Source organism: Hemiscyllium ocellatum, chromosome 19 (assembly GCF_020745735.1).
Source record: "Hemiscyllium ocellatum isolate sHemOce1 chromosome 19, sHemOce1.pat.X.cur, whole genome shotgun sequence".
NCBI classification, from domain to species: Eukaryota; Metazoa; Chordata; class Chondrichthyes; order Orectolobiformes; family Hemiscylliidae; genus Hemiscyllium; species Hemiscyllium ocellatum.
The window spans coordinates 35,965,482-35,984,420 of record NC_083419.1 but is presented as its reverse complement, the minus strand read 5'-3'; the positions used below and the strand labels follow the sequence as shown (position 1 = coordinate 35,984,420).

The 18,939-nt window shown below is 41.4% G+C and overlaps 1 protein-coding gene across 2 annotated transcripts in view; it reads right to left on the bottom strand.

The window, feature by feature from the left end:
- immp2l (inner mitochondrial membrane peptidase subunit 2) overlaps positions 1–18,939 on the bottom strand; it is a 558,776-nt gene that overhangs the window by 183,349 nt on the left and 356,488 nt on the right. The window lies entirely within an intron of this gene.

Below are 18,939 nucleotides of genomic sequence, written 5' to 3'. Positions count from 1 at the left end.
TGATAATTGTGCAATGTGGGTCATGCTACTGTGTTGAGTTTTGGCAATCAGTTCAAAATGTATTGGATAACTCAAAGGATTCATGACAATTTCAGAGTCAATTAATGTATCATGATCTGAATGAAAATATAGGTGGTCTCATTAGTAGGTTTGCAGATGACACCCACATTTTTCAAGTTGCAGATAGCGAGGGGAATTGTCAAAGGATAGATATAGATAGATTGTAGATTTGGGCAGAGAAATCGCAGATGGAGATTAATCTGGACAAATGAAAGGTGATGCATTTTGGAAGATCAAATTCAGGTGCAATTTGTACAATAAATGAGAGAACTCTGAGGAGTATTGATATACAGTGGTATCTAGGCATACTTGTCCGTAGATCTCTGAAAATGGTAACACAGGTGCATAAGGTGGTCAAAAGGCATACAGTATGTTTGTCTTCATTGGCCAGGGCATTAAACATAAAGGTTGGCTAGTTATGTTACAGCTGTATAATACTCTAGTTTGACTGCATTTTTAATTTTGCGTGCATTTCTGGTCACCTTACTACAAGAAGGATGGAATGCCTTGGAGCGGATTCCTGATGAAGGGCTTTTGCCCAAAACGTTGATTGTCCTGCTCCTTGGATGCTGCCTGACCTGCTGTGCTTTTCCAGCACCACTCTAATCTTTTCCAGGATGGTGCCTGGTCTGTAGGGTTTTAGTTATGAAGAGAGGTTGGACAAACTAACACTGCTTCCACTGGAAAGATGGAGGCTCAGGGGTGACCTGATAGATGTCTAAAAAATTCTGAGAGGCATCGATAGGGTGGATAGTGAAAGGCTTTTTCCCAGGGTGGAAAGGTCAACTATAAGAGGGTACAGGTTCAAGGACAGCAGGGGAAAGTTTAGGGGAGAAGTGTAGGGAAAAGTTTTCACAGAGAGGGTGGTAGGTGCCTAAAACGCAATACCAGTGAAGGTGGTAGAAGCAGGTACATTAGCAACATTTAAGGTAAATATTGATAGACACATGGATGGAAGGTGAACGGAGGGATAGAAACCACATGTGGGCAATAGGTAGCGGATCCAAATAAGGATTAGGAATCAGTACAAGCTTGATGGATCAAAGGAGTTTTCCTATGCTGTATAATTTTTGTGTCGTGTTTTATAATATATCAGTATTATGAACCTATTGATAAACTGTTCACCAAACAGACAAATCTATGCTTTGTTCAGGTAAATGACATTATTAAGATGGATGGCAATTACAGGAGCTCAATACTTCCATAGCTGACTAAAGTCTTGCAGGTTCAAACCGCATTCCTGCTGAGAAAATCCTCTGAAACCTAAAGCAGGGCCAGAAAACAAAATCTGGTGAAAAGTTCACTATATCAAAACAAAGTATCTCATTATCGTTCAGAGTGAGGTCTTCTTTGTTATATTTTGGGCTAGATTTTAGATTGGAAATTTCCTGTAATGCTTCTCCTCACCCATCCACCATGCTCTCCCACTTAACTAATATAAATATTGCAAGATTTTACTTCAGTTAACCCTGTTCTGCAATGTGACAGGAGAACAGTTGCTATTACTTGAGGTTCTGGTAGTAGTTCTGGCCCCAAAATTTTCATGGAGGACGAAAATCTAGTAAATGTTGGTGGAATGCACAAATGCACTCATTTCAACTAAAGCAAGTTTCAAAATTTAGACTGGGAACCTGGTATGTGACAGAAAGGATTTCCAACATTTCGTAAACTTCTAAGCCATCACCTCCCAAATAAATCCCAGAAGACTACAAAGACAAAAAAAATCTGGTTTATGAGTATCATGGATAAAAATCTGATATCAATGCAGTAACTGCTAAGCAGAGTTCCAGTTGCCCTCAAGTCCAGCCTAAGAGATAAGATAGAAGAGGTGGAAAATAAGGAAACAGTCATTAAAGGGGCAATGGCTACAGATTGGATTAGCAGCATGTGAAAGTGCAAAATACTATGAAAAACTGAACATGGAAAACAGGTGCAAAGGATCTCAAAAATGCTTTGAAGAGATCTCACTACTCCATGCCAACCACCGAAGCAATTTTACCATGACTTGTCAAAGCTAAGACCTTTACTGCCCTTGATGCAAAAGATGTTCACAGGCTGGATGACAGCAACAGTTTTCTAACCGAGTTTTGGATGCTTTTTGGGAGATACAGATGATTTGGTTTTGATACTTACACTGTCCCAGAAGAGTATTAACACAGACAGCACAAGATAGTCAGTGATCTTTCTGAAGTGGAAGCAATCTGCTAGTCTATGGTGATATGGAAATGGAAATGAATAGTCTATAGAAGTCAAGCAACCAGTGATTGCAATATCAGTACTGACATATTACAATGTCAATGATGAAGTCACCTTGTATTGTCTTGCCAGTGAGACAGGACTTGGAGTGACTCTTGTGCAGCAAGGCCAACCAATTGCATTTGTGCCCAGGGCATTCATGTAGACTGAACAATGTTAGGTTCAGATTGGGAAACAGTGTATGGTCATTACCTTTGCTTGTGAGCATTTAATCAAAATCTGCTTGCGAGAGACAAAGAGGCATTAGTGTCCAACCACAAACCACTCAGATCATCTTCTCCAAAGTATTTATCTGCTTCAAGGCATCTACATAGAGTACTTCCAGAGGTCCACTCTTCCCCAACAGTGAAAAATGATGCAACATCAGCAATAACAGCTACTATGGCATAAGGACTCACCACAGAAATGAAATTCCCGCAATAAGGATTGTCATCATTCGAAGAAGCAAATGCTAGTTAAACAGCCAATGACAATGCACATATGCAGCATTAAAAGACCTGCACAATTTAAAAACTCTGCATGAAAAGCAGCGAACGATGAGAATGGGTTTCACCAGAATTAACATAGTTTTGTGAATGATTATGGTTTTTTTTGGCAACCATGCATTTTGGGAAAATAGGCAAGATATGTGGTTATGCATGCATTTTTTTATGAACGGTAAGATGTTTAGAAGAATGCGTTTGCATGCAAGAGCATGGGCTAGCTTGCTAAGGTCAGGTGACCTTTCCCTCTGCTGTAAGTAGATTCACTTTAATTTGTAGAAGCCATTAAACAAATTATGTGAAACAATGCAGGCCTCTACTCCAACTATTCCATCATCCAGCTGACAAGGCTGGCAGACACAGGAGATTTTTTGACCCTTTCAGGTTTTTGTTCACTTCTTTTGGGCTTACATACTTCTTGTACAAGCATCTGACTCTCTTACAATGGAGTGATCATTTCTCTAAAATAATGAAATGATTTATTGTCCCAAAATGAAATTACATAGGGGTGATCATAACTATTTATAAAACATAAGATTAATTTTATTGAGATAAAAAAGATAATGAATGTTGCAATTCAAAAAGATAATGAATGTTGGGGCACATTTCTTGGAGTAACTAATCTGCATATTTTCATTGAATTAATATTTTAAGATCCAATTCTACATTGATATATAAAGTTGAACAGTCCTTACTATACTAAAAATATTATTGACCTAACCCTTAAACAAAAGAGATGCCTATCAAAATAACTTTAAAAGACAGTAGGCTATAACATTAAAAAGACACATTTGTATTAATGTAGAAAATCAAAGGTTTTAACCTTACATGTGAAATATAAGTGCTGAATATTTTGGTAACGATTAAAATAATGTGATAGAAATCTGCACACTATTTTCAGATTTTAACTGCTGTGAAATGTCTATGGTTGGGCATGTTAAAGTAAGTTCCTTATATGTAATTAATATTGACTGCTGAACTGCATGCAAGCATTTGTCCCAGTACAAAGCACCAGAACCAGACACAGGACACAATGTACTAAAAAGCATAATTTTCACAGCTAATGTTTTCTTCACATGCCTAAGGCTGTGGTTTGAATCTAAGTCAATGGGTGCTTATTTTCCTGTGTCGTATTCAAGTAAAATGGAAATAAAGCACCCATGCTTTTCCAGCACCACTCTGATCCAAAAAACGGTACATTCAGTGACACATAATGTGCACCATCATTTGGTTCAACAGTGAAATAATACTGAAAATGTATAGGTGTGCTTCCAGACAGGACAAGATGGTGGATTGGGAAATGAAAGGAAAACACAAAGGGTATGAGTTTTGCAAGTCTGGTGCAAGATAGAATTGGCAGTTTGATGTTAAACAACCTAAGCTGGGAGCACAGCATGGTAATGATTCTTTAAATGACCACTCTGCCAAGTTAAAAAAGCATCGCAACATCCATTCTGATCAGTGTTTCATAATCAATGGTCAACATCTTGTTCTTTCATGGCTTAATCTAAAAATGGAACAAAGGCAACAACATGTAACAACACTACATGTGTTAAATTAAGTGAGCAACTACTGTTGAAACAATTTGAATACTTTGTTATTTGTATGTCATATTGTTGGGGTATAAGACCATCTGATATAGAAACAGAATTAGGCCATTCAGCCCATCAAGTCTAGTCCACCATTTGATTATGTTTCGCAATATGTTGAGATATGCTTGATATGTTTCTCAACCACATACTCCTGCTTTCTCCATTGAACCCTTCATCCCCTGGACTAATCAAAAACATAACTATCTCCGTCTTAAATACATTCAATGACTTGGTCTCAACTGCCTTCTGCAGCAATGAGTTCCACAGATTAACCACCCCCTGGCTGAAGAAACAGAGCAGCAGCTATACACTCCAAGTTTATGGTCAAGAGCACAAGCAATAGAATTGTTCATGATGAATTCATTATATCTGCTGTGGCCACAAATAAAAAGAAAGTTCCTTTGGCTGTTGTTGTACAATGAATGATAATGGCCTGGATTTTGTTTTAATCATCAAAACGTCAGGGCATGAGTTCCACTCAATTGGTGGGGTTTTGAGCTCCCATTGGGAGTAGAAAGTAAAACATAGCCCTGCACTCGCGTTTCCCTGCACCCTCTTGCCACCAGGGCTATTGTTGAGTGATGCAGGATGGGATGGGGCAGGGCATTGGGGGATTTGGTATCAGTGTCACCCAGCCAAACAGGCTCTTTAAAGGTCTAGGAGACAGAAAGGACTGCAGATGCTGGAAAGTCAGAGTCAATAGACGTGAAGCTGGAAGAACTCAGCAGGTCAGACAGCAAAGTCAACATTTTGAGTTGAAACCCTTCGTCAGGACTATGGCCTAAAGTGCATGGATATGGCTTCCAGCAACAGAATGAGGGTCCAACATACCCGGTGTAACATACCCAGACCCTCCTTAACTGTCTGGGTGTAAGGCGACCACACACACACACCTTTAGCATTGGGTGAATTGTGAAATCCAATTTTAAAACTGAAGTCTTCATAAAGCTGTATAGAGGGCAGTTCCACTTTGAAACACCTTATTTACTCTACAGTTTCATTCAAATCAGGAAGGTGTCTGATTGGCCAGAGCTTTGAGAGCCTGTCTGGCATCCTTAATTTTTGAAAAGATTTCCTTCAGTATGGAAACAGGCCCTTCAGCCCAACAAGACCACACCAACCCTCCGTAGATTAACTCACCCAGACCCATTCCCCTATCCTATATTTAGCCCTGTCTAACGCACCAAACACTATAGGCATTTTAGCATGGCTAATTCACCTGACCAGCACATGGATGGCACATCTCTCTGCCACCAATTAAAGGCTGACCTCATGTAAAATAATTCCTTTGCCTGGAAGTGAGTTCACGATTCAGAAATAGTTTCCCACTCCTTGGAGAGAAAACTCTGCCCAATACTCCAAATCATGTACCCAGTATCAGGATCATTACTCAAGCAGAGACCTCCACCACCAAGAAGGATTTCGTTACTGGCAATCAGAAAAACCCTGAGCACAGGTATATGGCTGGTGGAACAGAAAAGGTCCAAACATCAGCAGACTGAATGTTTGTGTCACCTTTCCTTCATTCAGCCTCACATCAATCAAAGAAGACACAACATGCTCAGAACACAATAATAATATGATTATTTTATTGCTTTTTATATCTTTGCTGTGTACAAATTGGATGCTATTCTTCACGTATCAGAAAAGTGACTGCAGTTGGGAAGTACTCCATCCATTGCAAAACACTTCAGAATGTTGAGGTTGTGAAAGACACTATTTAGATGTTAATACTTTGTACAAAAACAAACAGAGGATAACAAAGAGAGAAATAAGGAAGGAGAGGATCAAATATGAAGGTAGGCTAGCCTGTAATATTAAAAATGATAGTAAAAGTTTCTTCCAATACATAAGAAACAAATGACAGGCAAAAGTAGACATTGGGCCACTTCAAACTGATGCTGGAAACCTAGTGATGGGAGATAAGGAAGCAGCAGGAGAAGTTAACAAGTACCTTGCGTCAGTCTTCACAATGGAAGACATGAGTAATATCCCAACAATTAAAGGGAGTCAGGGGGCTGAGTTGAGTATGGTTGCCATTACAAAAGAGAAAGTGCTAGAAAAGCTAAAAGGTCTTAAAATTGATAAATCTCCTAGCCCCGATGGGATACATCCTAGAGTTCTGAGAGAGGTGGCTGAGCAAATAGCGGAGGCGTTGGTTGAGATCTTTCAAAAGTCACTGGAGTCAGGGAAAGTCCCGGATGATTGGAAGATCGCTGTTGTAAACCCCTTGTTCAAGAAAGAATCAAGACAAAAGATGGAAAATTATAGGTCAAGTAGCCTAACCTCGGTTATTGGTAAAATTCTAGAATCCATCATTAAGGATGAGGTTTCTAAATTCTTGGAAAAGCAGAGTCGGATTAGGACAAGTCTACATGGATTTAGTAAGGGGAGGTCATGTCTGACAAACTTGTTGGAAATCTTTGAAGAGGTGACAAGTAGGTTAGACCAGGGAAACCCAGTGGATGTGGTCTATCTAGACTTCCAAAAGGCCTTTGATAAGGTGCCACACGGGAGGCTGCTGAGCAAGGTGAGGGCCCATGATGTTCGAGGTGAGCTACTGGTATGGATTGAGGATTGGCTGTCTGACAGAAGGCAGAGAGTTGGGATAAAAGGTTCTTTTTCAGAATGGCAGCCAGTGATAAGCGGTGTCCCGCAGTGTTGGGGCCGCAGCTATTCATGTTATATATTAATGATCTGGATGAAGGGACTGGGGGCAGTCTAGCGAAGTTTGCCAATGACATGAAGGTGGACAGGCAGGTAGTACTGAGAATGTAGAGAGGCTGCAGAAGGAGCTAGACAGTTTGGGAGAGTGGTCCAGGAAATGGCTGATGGAATTCAATGTGAGCAAATATGAGGTCTTGCACTTTGGAAAAAAGAATACAAGCATGGACTACTTTCTAACATTGAGAAAATTCATAAAACCGAAGTACAAAGGGATCTGAGAGTGCTAGTCGAGGATTCTCTAAAGATAAACATGCAGGTTGAGTCAGTGATTAAGAAAGCAAATGCAATGTGTCATTTATCTCAAAGAGGATTGGAATATAAAAGCACCGTTATGCTACTGAGACTGTATAAAGCTCTGGTTAGGCCCCATTTGGAGTACTGTGTCCAGTTTTGGTGCCCACACCTCAGGAAGGACATACTGGCACTGGAGCATGTCCAGAGGAGATGCACACGGATGATCCCTGGAATGGTAGGTCTAACATATGAGGAACGGCTGAGGATCCTGGGATTGTATTCATTGGAGTTTAGAAGATTAAGGGGAGATTTAATAGAAACGTCCAAGATAATACATGGCTTGGAAAGGGTGGACGCTAGGAAATTGTTTCCATTAGGCGAGGAAACTAGAATCCATGCACACAGCCTTAGAATTAGAGGGGGTCAATTCAGAACAGAAATGCAGAGACATTTCTTCAGCCAGAGAGTGGTGGGCCTGTGGAATTCATTGCCGCGGAGTGCAGTGGAGGCCGGGACGCTAAAGGTCTTCAAGGCAGAGATTGATAAATTCTTGTTGTCACAAGGAATTAAGGGCTACGGGGAGAATGCGGGTAAGTGGAGTTGAAATGCCCATCAGCCATGATTGAATGGCGGAGTGGACTCGATGGGCCGAATGGCCTTACTTCTACTCCTATATCTTCTGGTCTTATGGTCTTAAACCCTATTTCTGCCCCAATTCTGGTATCACGTGCCAGTACAACATCATTGAAACATCAAAAACATCAGAATTTCAAGACTATTAATATCTCCACTCTTTTAAGGTAGAGATAGAAGCAATAACATAATTTTCTCAAAGAATGATGCTCACAAATATTGCTGAGAGGTTTGGCTCATTGTTTTAGATAAAGTGATGAGCCAAAGATTGCCTCTTCTTCTCATTTGGACTTTCTCATGCAATTTCAGGCAGAAAAGATTGCAAGAAGCTAAAAAATCTGCAGTACACTTTTGGATGTTATTCTGAGCCTTTCAATGGTTAAACCTTGATTATGATGTAGCCGTAGCAACATTGTTTCGAAAACCACTTCATTGGTAACAAGTAAGATCATCTCTCCAGGAAAACCCAATAGCTTAGATACAAGCTATTGAGTGCTCTAGGCTATCCAACATCAACAAGCTGAGGAAATAGCAGAAAGATTGAAAAAACTCTCCACAGAAAGACACTAAATCCATTTTCTGTCTGATCACTCTCCACGATGATTTTCCATTGGGGAAGGAGGGAGTGTGGCTTCTCACCAACATGGTTTGATATTTATTCATGCACAGAAAGCCAATCTCTGTTTTCCAGGGAAATGAAATGTTCTGCAGTACCACAAGAAGGACTGATAAATGGGCTGTAGCATTTTGGAAGCCTGAAAAATGCTGTATTGCCATGGTCTGAGTTAAAACCTATAAGAAGTTAGTAGGTTAAAACCTATAAGAAGTTAGATGATCCAACCAAGACTGACCTCTGTGAAAAGGGATTCATCTGCTGACCCAGCGTCTGCTACACTGGCAGAATCTTGAGGTCAGTGCAATTTGAGGATTGTTTTACAGGTCCTGTCACACTCTCATCATGTAGATACTAGGGCATGTTGATAATACAGCTTGCTAAGTGGGGGAATGGTGGTGAAAGATTTTATTGTTCCTGAAAGAGATGGAAATTAAGCAATTATTGTCCTTGCCCCATTTCTCTCATGATCTTCCACAGTATGGTCTGATTTTGCACCACTGTTCATGTACTACATATCTGAGAGCTCTTTTACTTGTTAATAGCATTATAAGAACATGAAAATTAAACCAGTGGTATGTTCTACCTGCTGACGTGTTAGATGGGCCATGTTTGAAATCAAGTACCTCTAGATTTGTTGACCTGTAGTTAGAGCTGAAAATGTGTTGCTGGTTAAAGCACAGCAGGTCAGGCAGCATCCAAGGAACAGGAAATTCGACGTTTCAGGCCAGAGCCCTTCATCAGGAATGAGGAGAGTATGCCAGGCAGGCTAAGATAAAAGGCAGGGAGGAGGGACTCGGGGGAGGGGCGATGGAGATGTGATAGGTGGAAGGAGGTCAAGGTGAGGGTGATAGGCTGGAGTGGGGTGGGGGCGGAGAGGTCAGGAAGAAGATTGCAGGTTAGGAGGGCGGTGCTGAGTTCGAGGGAACCGACTGAGACAAGGTGGGGGGAGGAGAAATGAGGAAACTGGAGAAATCTGAGTTCATCCCTTGTGGTTGGAGGGTTCCCAGGCGGAAGATGAGGCACTCTTCCTCCAACCGTCATGTTGTTATGTTCTGGCGATGGAGGAGTCCAAGGACCTGCATGTCCTCGGTGGAGTGGGAGGGAGAGTTAAAGTGTTGAGCCATGGGGTGGTTGGGTTGGTTGGTCCGGGCGTCCCAGAGGTGTTCCCTGAAGCGTTCCGCAAGTAGGCGGCCTGTCTCCCCAATATAGAGGAGGCCACATCGGGTGCAGCGGATGCAATAGATGATGTGTGTGGAGGTGCAGGTGAATTTGTGGCGGATATGGAAGGATCCCTTGGGGCCTTGGAGAGAAGTAAGGGAGGAGGTGTGGGCGCAAGTTTTACATTTCCTGCGGTTGCAAGGGAAGGTGCCGGGAGTGGAGGTTGGGTTGGTGGGGGGTGTGCACTTGACGAGGGAGTCACGAAGGGAGTGGTCTTTGCGGAACGCTGAAAGGGGAGGGGAGGGAAATATATCCCTGGTGGTGGGGTCCGTTTGGAGGTGGCGGAAATGACGGCGGATGATACGCTGTATACGGAGGTTGGTGGGGTGGTAAGTGAGAACCAGTGGGGTTCTGTCTTGGTGGCGGTTGGAGGGGCGGGGCTCAAGGGCGGAGGAGCGGGAAGTGGAGGAGATGCGGTGGAGGGCATCGTCAATCACGTCTGGGGGGAATCTTCGGTCCTTGAAGAAGGAGGCCATCTGGGCTGTACTGGTATTGGAACTGGTCCTCCTGGGAGCAGATGCGGCGGAGACGAAGGAATTGGGAATATGGGATGGCGTTTTTACAGGGGGCAGGGTGGGAGGAGGTGTAGTCCAGGTAGCTGTGGGAGTCAGTCAGTTTATAGTAGATGTCTGTGTTGAGTCGGTCGCCCGAGATAGAAATGGAAAGGTCTAGAAAGGGGAGGGAGGAGTCTGAGACAGTCCAGGTGAATTTGAGGTTGGGATGGAAGGTGTTGGTAAAGTTGATGAACTGTTCAACCTCCTCGTGGGAGCACGAGGCAGCGCCAATACAGTCATCGATGTAGCGGAGGAAAAAGGTGGGGGGTGGTGCCAGTGTAGTTGCGGAAGATGGACTGTTCCACATATCCCACGAAGAGACAGGCATAGCTGGGGCCCATGCGGGTGCCCATGGCAACTCCTTTAGTTTGGAGGAAGGCCCCAAGGTATCCTTCCATATCCGCCACAAATTCACCTGCACCTCCACACACATCATCTATTGCATCCGCTGCACCCGATGTGGCCTCCTCTATATTGGGGAGACGGGCCGCCTACTTGCGGAACGCTTCAGGGAACACCTCTGGGATGCCCGGACCAACCAACCCAACCACCCCATGGCTCAACACTTTAACTCTCCCTCCCACTCCACCGAGGACATCAGGTCCTTGGACTCCTCCATAGGCAGAACATAACAACACAACGGTTGGAGGAAGAGTGCCTCATCTTCCGCCTGGGAACCCTCCAACCACAAGGGATGAACTCAGATTTCTCCAGTTTCCTCATTTCCCCTCCCCCCACCTTGTCTCAGTCGGTTCCCTCGAACTCAGCACCGCCCTCCTAACCTGCAATCTTCTTCCTGACCTCTCCGCCCCCACCCCACTCCAGCCTATCACCCTCACCTTGACCTCCTTCCACCTATCACATCTCCATCGCCCCTCCCCCAATTCCCTCCTCCCTACCTTTTATCTTAGCCTGCCTGGCACACTCTCCTCATTCCTGATGAAGGGCTCTGGCCTGAAACGTCGAATTTCCTGTTCCTTGGATGCTGCCTAACCTGCTGTGCTTTAACCAGCAACACATTTTCAGCTCTGATCTCCAGCATCTGCAGACCTCACTTTTTACTGTCCTGTAGGTTAACACACCTGTGGGTACAGATAATGATGGTGGCTGCAGGTGCATTTCAACTTGTACACTCTGTTGATTTGTACACACCACTCACAATTTACCAAGGAAACTAGATCAATTTTGATTAGCTAATGCAAGATAACAATGCTACTAGCCACTGTGTTGGTTGACTGAGCTGCACTCAACTCATGAAAATTCAGTACTTTGAACACTGTATTGCTTGCAAAATCAGCTGTAACATTCACAAGCAAACCAGTACCTCAAACTGACTTTAGGGTTTGGATGGCACCCTACAGCTCCAATGTCAGGCAAAAAGCCCTATATTACATAAAACCTTGTGAGATGATGACACACACTGGACAGACAACAATTGGAATTTCTGCAGATTTCCTGACAGCAATTGTTTTGCAAACATTTATAGCATTCAGCCAAGACTCCTTTGAAAGGGCCATAAAAGAAACCAGCAGAGATATTTTATAATGTCTTGTTGATAAAGGAAGCTGTAGAAATAATAGCTTACAATGGAAAGATTTCACTGCCAGCAGGAAATACACTCTTCCAGTAAACCCTTCAGGGAGACTTCCTGAATAGGCCCAGCTAACAATATTGCACATTAGCTTCCTTTGAAATATAATATAGATTCTGGGATGCAGGATGAAATTTTATTTCCCAGTTTTCTCAGAAACCGCAAAGCAGCAGTCCGTTTCACTCTATTGTACATCCATCTATAGTTTGACTGTCTTGCAAGAAGGAAAGATGATACTTTTTTTGCTTTTTGTATTTTTATACAATGGGTGGGATCTTATAGCTGTCGAAGCAATGTGGACAATTGCAAGATGTGCAGAAACATTCGGTGAGGTCCATCTCCATAGCGCCATTTTTTAAACTTTTCACAAGTGGTGAGTGAGATTCTTACTAAACAGCAGCAAAATGCCAATTGATGGGGACTGACACTTATCGAACACCTTGTTAACTGAACAATTCACCATATTAATATTCAGCCTCGCTTCTTTCCAAACAAATTAGATGTCTGGAGAACTCAACATGGAAACCTGAGAGGGTACCTATTGGATTTAGCTCACTGCAGCTCCAAACAACCTCCATGTTGGAAACCAGGTACTAATATCTCAGGGCACACTCCAAGGATACCAGTCATACAGACACTGGTTTCTGACACATATCAGTCTCTAACAAATCTTATAGCACAGCTCCAATTCACTTACAGGTCTTTTTTGTACTTCAATGTACCTAAGGCTGTTCTGGCAACTATCATTGCAATGTTGCAGCAAGGACACTGTGTGCTCAGGAACACGCACCCAGTTCATGGACTGGACCAGGCATCATCTTTAGGTTCTTCCCTCACTGGCATAGTACTCACTTGCTTCATCCTTATCTCTTTATTCACAGCACCTCTGCGTTGTACTGCCTTGCTGTTTTTGTGCGTTGGCCCGTCAGTCAGAGATACTGGGCTTATAAGACTGTTGTCTTGCTGTGCCATTTAGAGCACAGCCAAAGCCTGGCACAAAGCCTGGCAACAGGCCTCAGTGAGGTGATTGCTGCTCCTGGGGAAAAGAGAAAACCCTACCTGTATACCCCATACAGCACAACTGCAAGGAACATCCATGCAAAGCAGGGTGCTGATATACACCCCTCCTCTCTGCCATGTCCAGGGCAAATGACAGGAACCATGTAGGGCACATCTTGACGGATAGTACTTGTATGGATGCACAAAGAGCTTTAAAGGGTGGCAGTGAATACTACGATGTCTGCTGAACAGCGAATCATTTTGGGAATGCCATGTGGTAAAATGTGGCAGCAATCAGAGGCGAAAGGGGCTGGTAAGTACTGAATGAGATCAATTTCATAAGATACGGTGAGAAAAGTCACTAGGTCTCATGGCCCAAAATCTTCGAAAGAATTTGATTCAACTTGAACTTAGCCAAAAGAACCATAAGATTTAGTCTTTATGTAACAAACTCTTTTTATGTGTCTGCTCTTTGGGTAGTGGAGAACTAATTTTAGATGTGTACTTTCTGTGTGACTTGAGTTAAATGGAACCACATTGTAACAAGAATCATGGGTCTACAATCCTGTGAATGTTTATTCAGCAAAGAGTTAACAATGGACTGTTCACATGTAAAGGAAATGCTGCCTGGGTCTTGACCGTGGGTGATCACCAAGATTGAAGAATTGATGGATGAAGTAACAAGATCAGGACATGACAACACAGGAAGAGCCTCGGGCTACAGAGAATAAAAAGGACTCACTTGAGATTCATTGCACAGATTTCAGGAGGACACAGGAAGAATAAGAGAGACAAGGAATCATGAGCTGTCTGTGCCTTTAGCATCACTGGGCTGAGGCAGTGTGAATATAACTTTGTAATCATTGAAAACCTATGAACTGGGGTGGATGCTTTTCAAAACATAGGTTATACCACCCACTAATGCCTCCTAAGTTAATCCTTCCCACAAAGTGCTGTCATTCACAAATTGATATTAGATATTAGTTGAAAGTCATTTTTTTTTGTTCAGAAGCCAACTTTAAGGGCACTTAAATGGTCATTAGATAAACATATTGATGAAAATGGAATAGTTTAGGTTGGATGGGCTTCAGATTGGTTTCACAGATCGGCACAACATCAAGGCCAAAGGGCCTGTACTGCACTGTAATGTTCTATGTTCTAGGTATTAGTTGGCGAAGAGCCCAGTCATGATGCGACCAACTCCCTACACAATGTGTCCAAATGGTGAATTAAGTCAGGATTCTTTAGACTGACCAGAATTTTGAATGGCAGTAATCATCATCTTAATTCAATTTATACATGTTCTGTGGATCTGCAGTCACTCATTGGCCATACCAGTTTTCTCTCCTTAAAGGACATTAGTGAACCAGTTGGGTTTTTACAATAACTATTAGATAGTCACTACTGGATTACTCCTTAATTTATTGAATTCGTATTTCACCCTTCGCCACAGTGGATTTTGAACCTGTATCACACTCAATTTATAATGTATTTTGAAGCTTGTGATAGCACTGGCAAAGAGGAAACTAAGATTTGATAGCAATAGGGTGAAAATCTGGGTTAAATACCTCTTTATACACAACATTTCATAACTGGAATTTATGCTCACCTTGCTCTTGGAACTCATTGGACTATGGAAATATAAAATTGGCAAAAAAACAAGCACAAAACACACCACTTCCAAAAGGGATAATGGTGAATGGTTTGTTGTCTTCTTGTTATGAAGTTGAAGGCATGTACTCTACCTTTAAGCGAGAGTGAATGGCAGTGAGAGTTTGCAGTCAACTGTCATATGAGTGATTAGCAGTCTCAGAGTGCACTGGAAAATTGAAAATATCTAACATTTGGCTGTAAACTAGACACCTCAGTTGTTTTGACCACCACTTGAATTTAACAAGTTTAAATTATGCCCCAGGATACTAAACCCAATTCCTACCTCAGGTGACTATCTGTGTGGAGTTTGCACATTCTCCCCGTGTCTGCATGGGTTTCCTCCGGTTTCTTCCCACAATCCAAAAATGTGCAGGTCAGGTGAATTGGCCTTGCTACATTGCCCATTGCCTTGAGTGCAATAGTCAGGGGAATGGGTCTGGGTGGGTTACTCTTCGGTGGGTAGGTGTGGGCTTGTCGGACTGAAGGGCCTGTTTCTATACTGTAGGAATCTAATCTAATCAAATTTGAATTTTACTTTTGACAGCCTCAAACCAATGAGCCGATCCATTGTTTGGGGTTTAAATAAGCCAATTTTGAGAGTTAACCAGAGGAAGAGCACCAACTTCCATCAAGAGACTGCCTGAAAACACTCTCTATCAAAAGTACCTTTTCATATAAAATATCTTTGCAGCAGAAGTCCAATTTATACATGTTCTACAAACAGAGGAAGACAGACACTGGAGATGACAGCTGCTGTCTGGTTTTGAAAATTAAGTTGCTGTAATTTTAATAGTGGCTTTTATTGGATCAGTATATTATTACAGAGTGGGAGGTAAATAATAAATCTTTAAGAGAAAGGAGGTATAGAATTGTAAGTAGTTGTTGTTTAATGTTCACTTTTAGAGTTAAAGAATAAAATTTATATTTTTTCTTTAAATAGTAGAATTTGGATAGCTCTCTGTCACTCATACTTTAACAGATTACAACGCGAGGTGAGATTTTCTGTGTGTTTGATTTAATTAACAGAAGGTGCTTACTGCCGTGTCATAACATTCTGCAATGGCAGATCACTTTGAGACTTTTGTTTGTGCTACCACTGGTTCTCTTCTTCCATCACTTTACAGGACTGTAGTACTATGAAGGCAATTCCTTAGTTTCAGACTCCTGAACACAAGGTTAAGTCTAGGGATCAGAAAGATTTCACTGAGACTGATAGCTCTTTGGTCAGTGGAAGTCCAGATCTCATTACGTGACATTTAGAATATTACTGTGAAGCTGTAAAGTATTACTATACATGATAATGAGAGGAATGGGTAGAGACAATCGCCAGAGAGCTTTCCCAGGGCAGGATTGACTGGCATGAGGGGTCATAGTTTTAAGATATTAGGAGAAAGGTATAGAGGGGATGTCAGAGGAAGTTTTTTTACACAGAGTTCTGAATGCATAGAATGTGTTGCCAGCTGTGGTGGTGGCAACAGAGTCATTACAGACATTTAAGCGACTGCTGGACATGCACATGGAGAGCAGTGTATTGAGGTTAAGTGCAGGTTAGGTTATTTTATTTTACATTAGGATTCATGTTTGGCACAACATCATGGGCCAAAGGGCTTGTTCTGTGTTGTATTTTTTTATGTTCTATGTTCCAGAGCACTCTGTTAATAAATGTTACAACATGGGGTAACCTCCCCACCCCCCCGACCCCCGCTAATTTAAACCAGCAACACAGAAAAGGTTTACCCTGTGCTGTAATCTGTGAAAATTTGAGAGACAAAGAACTATCCCAAAAGTTACTATTTAAAGTAAAAATTAACAAGTTTATTTTTTAAAGTTTAACAGAGAATAATTAACAACTTATTTGTCTAAACCTATCTTTTACCTTCCCCTCTATAATACAATCCCAATTATGATTTACCAAAACATAATAATCATGTTTCAAAACCAGTCAACTTGCCCAGTGTCCTCTGTATTTGCCTGTCTTCCTTTCTTCTTCTTAGGGATTCTAGTTGACAGGTTGTTAATAGGTAAAGCTACCTTTAAGAGAGCAGATATTTCTGCAAGCAGTCTCCCTCTAATTGTTGGTGATTGGCAGTTCTCTTTTCCGCTCTGGATAACTGTTCCAAAATGTCTAATATTTATACCCCAAAACATCAGATCATTTCATTGGTTTTAATATTGTCAAAAAACTAAATTGAAACCCGATTGGAGTTTGGTATCTTGGGGCATAATTCAAACTGGTTGGCTGAATTCAAATTTGTTTTTGTATCCAGGCAACCCAACTAATCTAGCTGTTTGACCAAATGTTATATTTTAAATTTTCTAGTACTCAGTGTTTCTCTAAGTCCTTGCCAGCTTTTCCACTCTCTTAAACAATCAGTACTCCTACATCTTCATAACATAAATATCAGATAATTTTTGGGCGATGCTGACCCTTTTTTGGGCCATATTTCTACACTTCCTGTTTAAATGCAAGTAGCATTTGCAAATTGATCAATTACATGGGTATGGTGATACATACAGAACATCAGAGGCTTTAGACGGCAGAACACTTGTGCAAATGATCACAGAAATTCATCCTTGCTAAGCTATTGGACCAAGCACTTAAGGTGATGCTATTGACACAGATTCTCTCAGGCACCTGTCTGCAGACTTGCTGGATATTCATCCTGGAGAGATATCAGGGATGGTAGGAGATAATGGTTCCCCACTTGCCCTGATTCCTCTACAAGGACATACAGGGAGATAGCAAGCAAGAAATAAAAAGGGAAAGATTTGCATTTATATGCCAGCTCGCATAACTTTAGTATTTCCCAAAACACTTTATAGCTGATGATGTGTTTCTGAAGTGTAGTCACTGTTGTTACATTGTTAGTGCTGCAAAGAGTCATTCATCTAAATGAACCCTGTTGTAGTAATACAACAAATGAATCAGGCAGAAGTGAACCTAACTGTCCTTTAAGTAGGCCTTAGGAGAGTCATCAGGAATCATTCCATAAACATGGGTTTGCTGCTCAGTTCGCAAAATATGGTGGATCACTCAATTATATTCAAATAACTAACACGTGTTAAGATATCCAGATTCCTTAAGAGTGATGTCAGGGATTGAGAACTGGGCTGATGCTCATCCTATCACCCATACCCTATTTTCTGTTAAAATCGGGACTGAAGGATACAAGGAATAGACAAGAAAATATAGAATTAAAGAGGACAAATTAAAAATTACAGACATCAAGAGGGAAATACATGACATAGTTTTTGAACCATTTTACCCAATAACACAATATTTAAAATATTTCTAGTTTTCTACTGTATGCTTACTTCACAAACCACATGCAACTTGTAAAGGTTAACAGAAACAAAACTAATTGATTTCATTGTCAGAGTATCTCTATATCTTACATGATCTACATATTATTTTTCCTTTTTATATTTCTCCATTCCACAAATTATTTCTTATCTCAACAAATATTTTGATTAAGGAGTTTACAGATCACTCCACCTAGTTAAGCAATCTGTATGAGTATCATTTGTGATCATTTCTTCGAGTAAAAAGTGAGGTCTGCAGATGCTGGAGATCAGAGCTGAAAATGTGTTGCTGGTTAAAGCACAGCAGGTTAGGCAGCATCCAAGGAACAGGAAATTCGACGTTTCGGGCCAGAGCCCTTCATCAGGATGTTTCCTGATGAAGGGCTCTGGCCCGAAACGTCGAATTTCCTGTTCCTTGGATGCTGCCTAACCTGCTGTGCTTTAACCAGCAACACATTTTCAGCTCATTTGTGATAATTGTCTTCCTCCACCTCTATTTTTCTTCAATGTTTTTCCAAGCTAGGTAAAATGCTATTTCTCTTTCACTCTCAGTCCTGGTGAAGGATGGAAAACATCAATAAACCTTTTGTTTTTATAGAAACTGACTGATCAGCTGTTAATTTTCTAGTTTTTTTTGTTTTCCTTTCCCAAGTTAGATTCATCCATCATTTTTGTCAATAGAACTGGTAACCTAAGCCATTTTCTGGCAATGCCTATACAAGTGAGTTGATCTTTGCATAATATCCTGACTGTGTCAGATCCGTTACACAACACTACATAAATAGCTTAAACATTGCTCACCAAGACAGCTCCCGAGAAATTGATACTCAATAACAGTCTTCAGAGCTACATTCCATGTTTTAGTAATAGAAAATATTGCAAGAAAACCAAGTGCAAGACACAAACATTATATTTAATCAGTTATTATCTACCATGTTAAAAACAATTAATTTTTATCAATAAATTTTCTGCACTCCAACCTGGTGTCAAAATAACCAGAATGAGACTAAAAGAATAATGA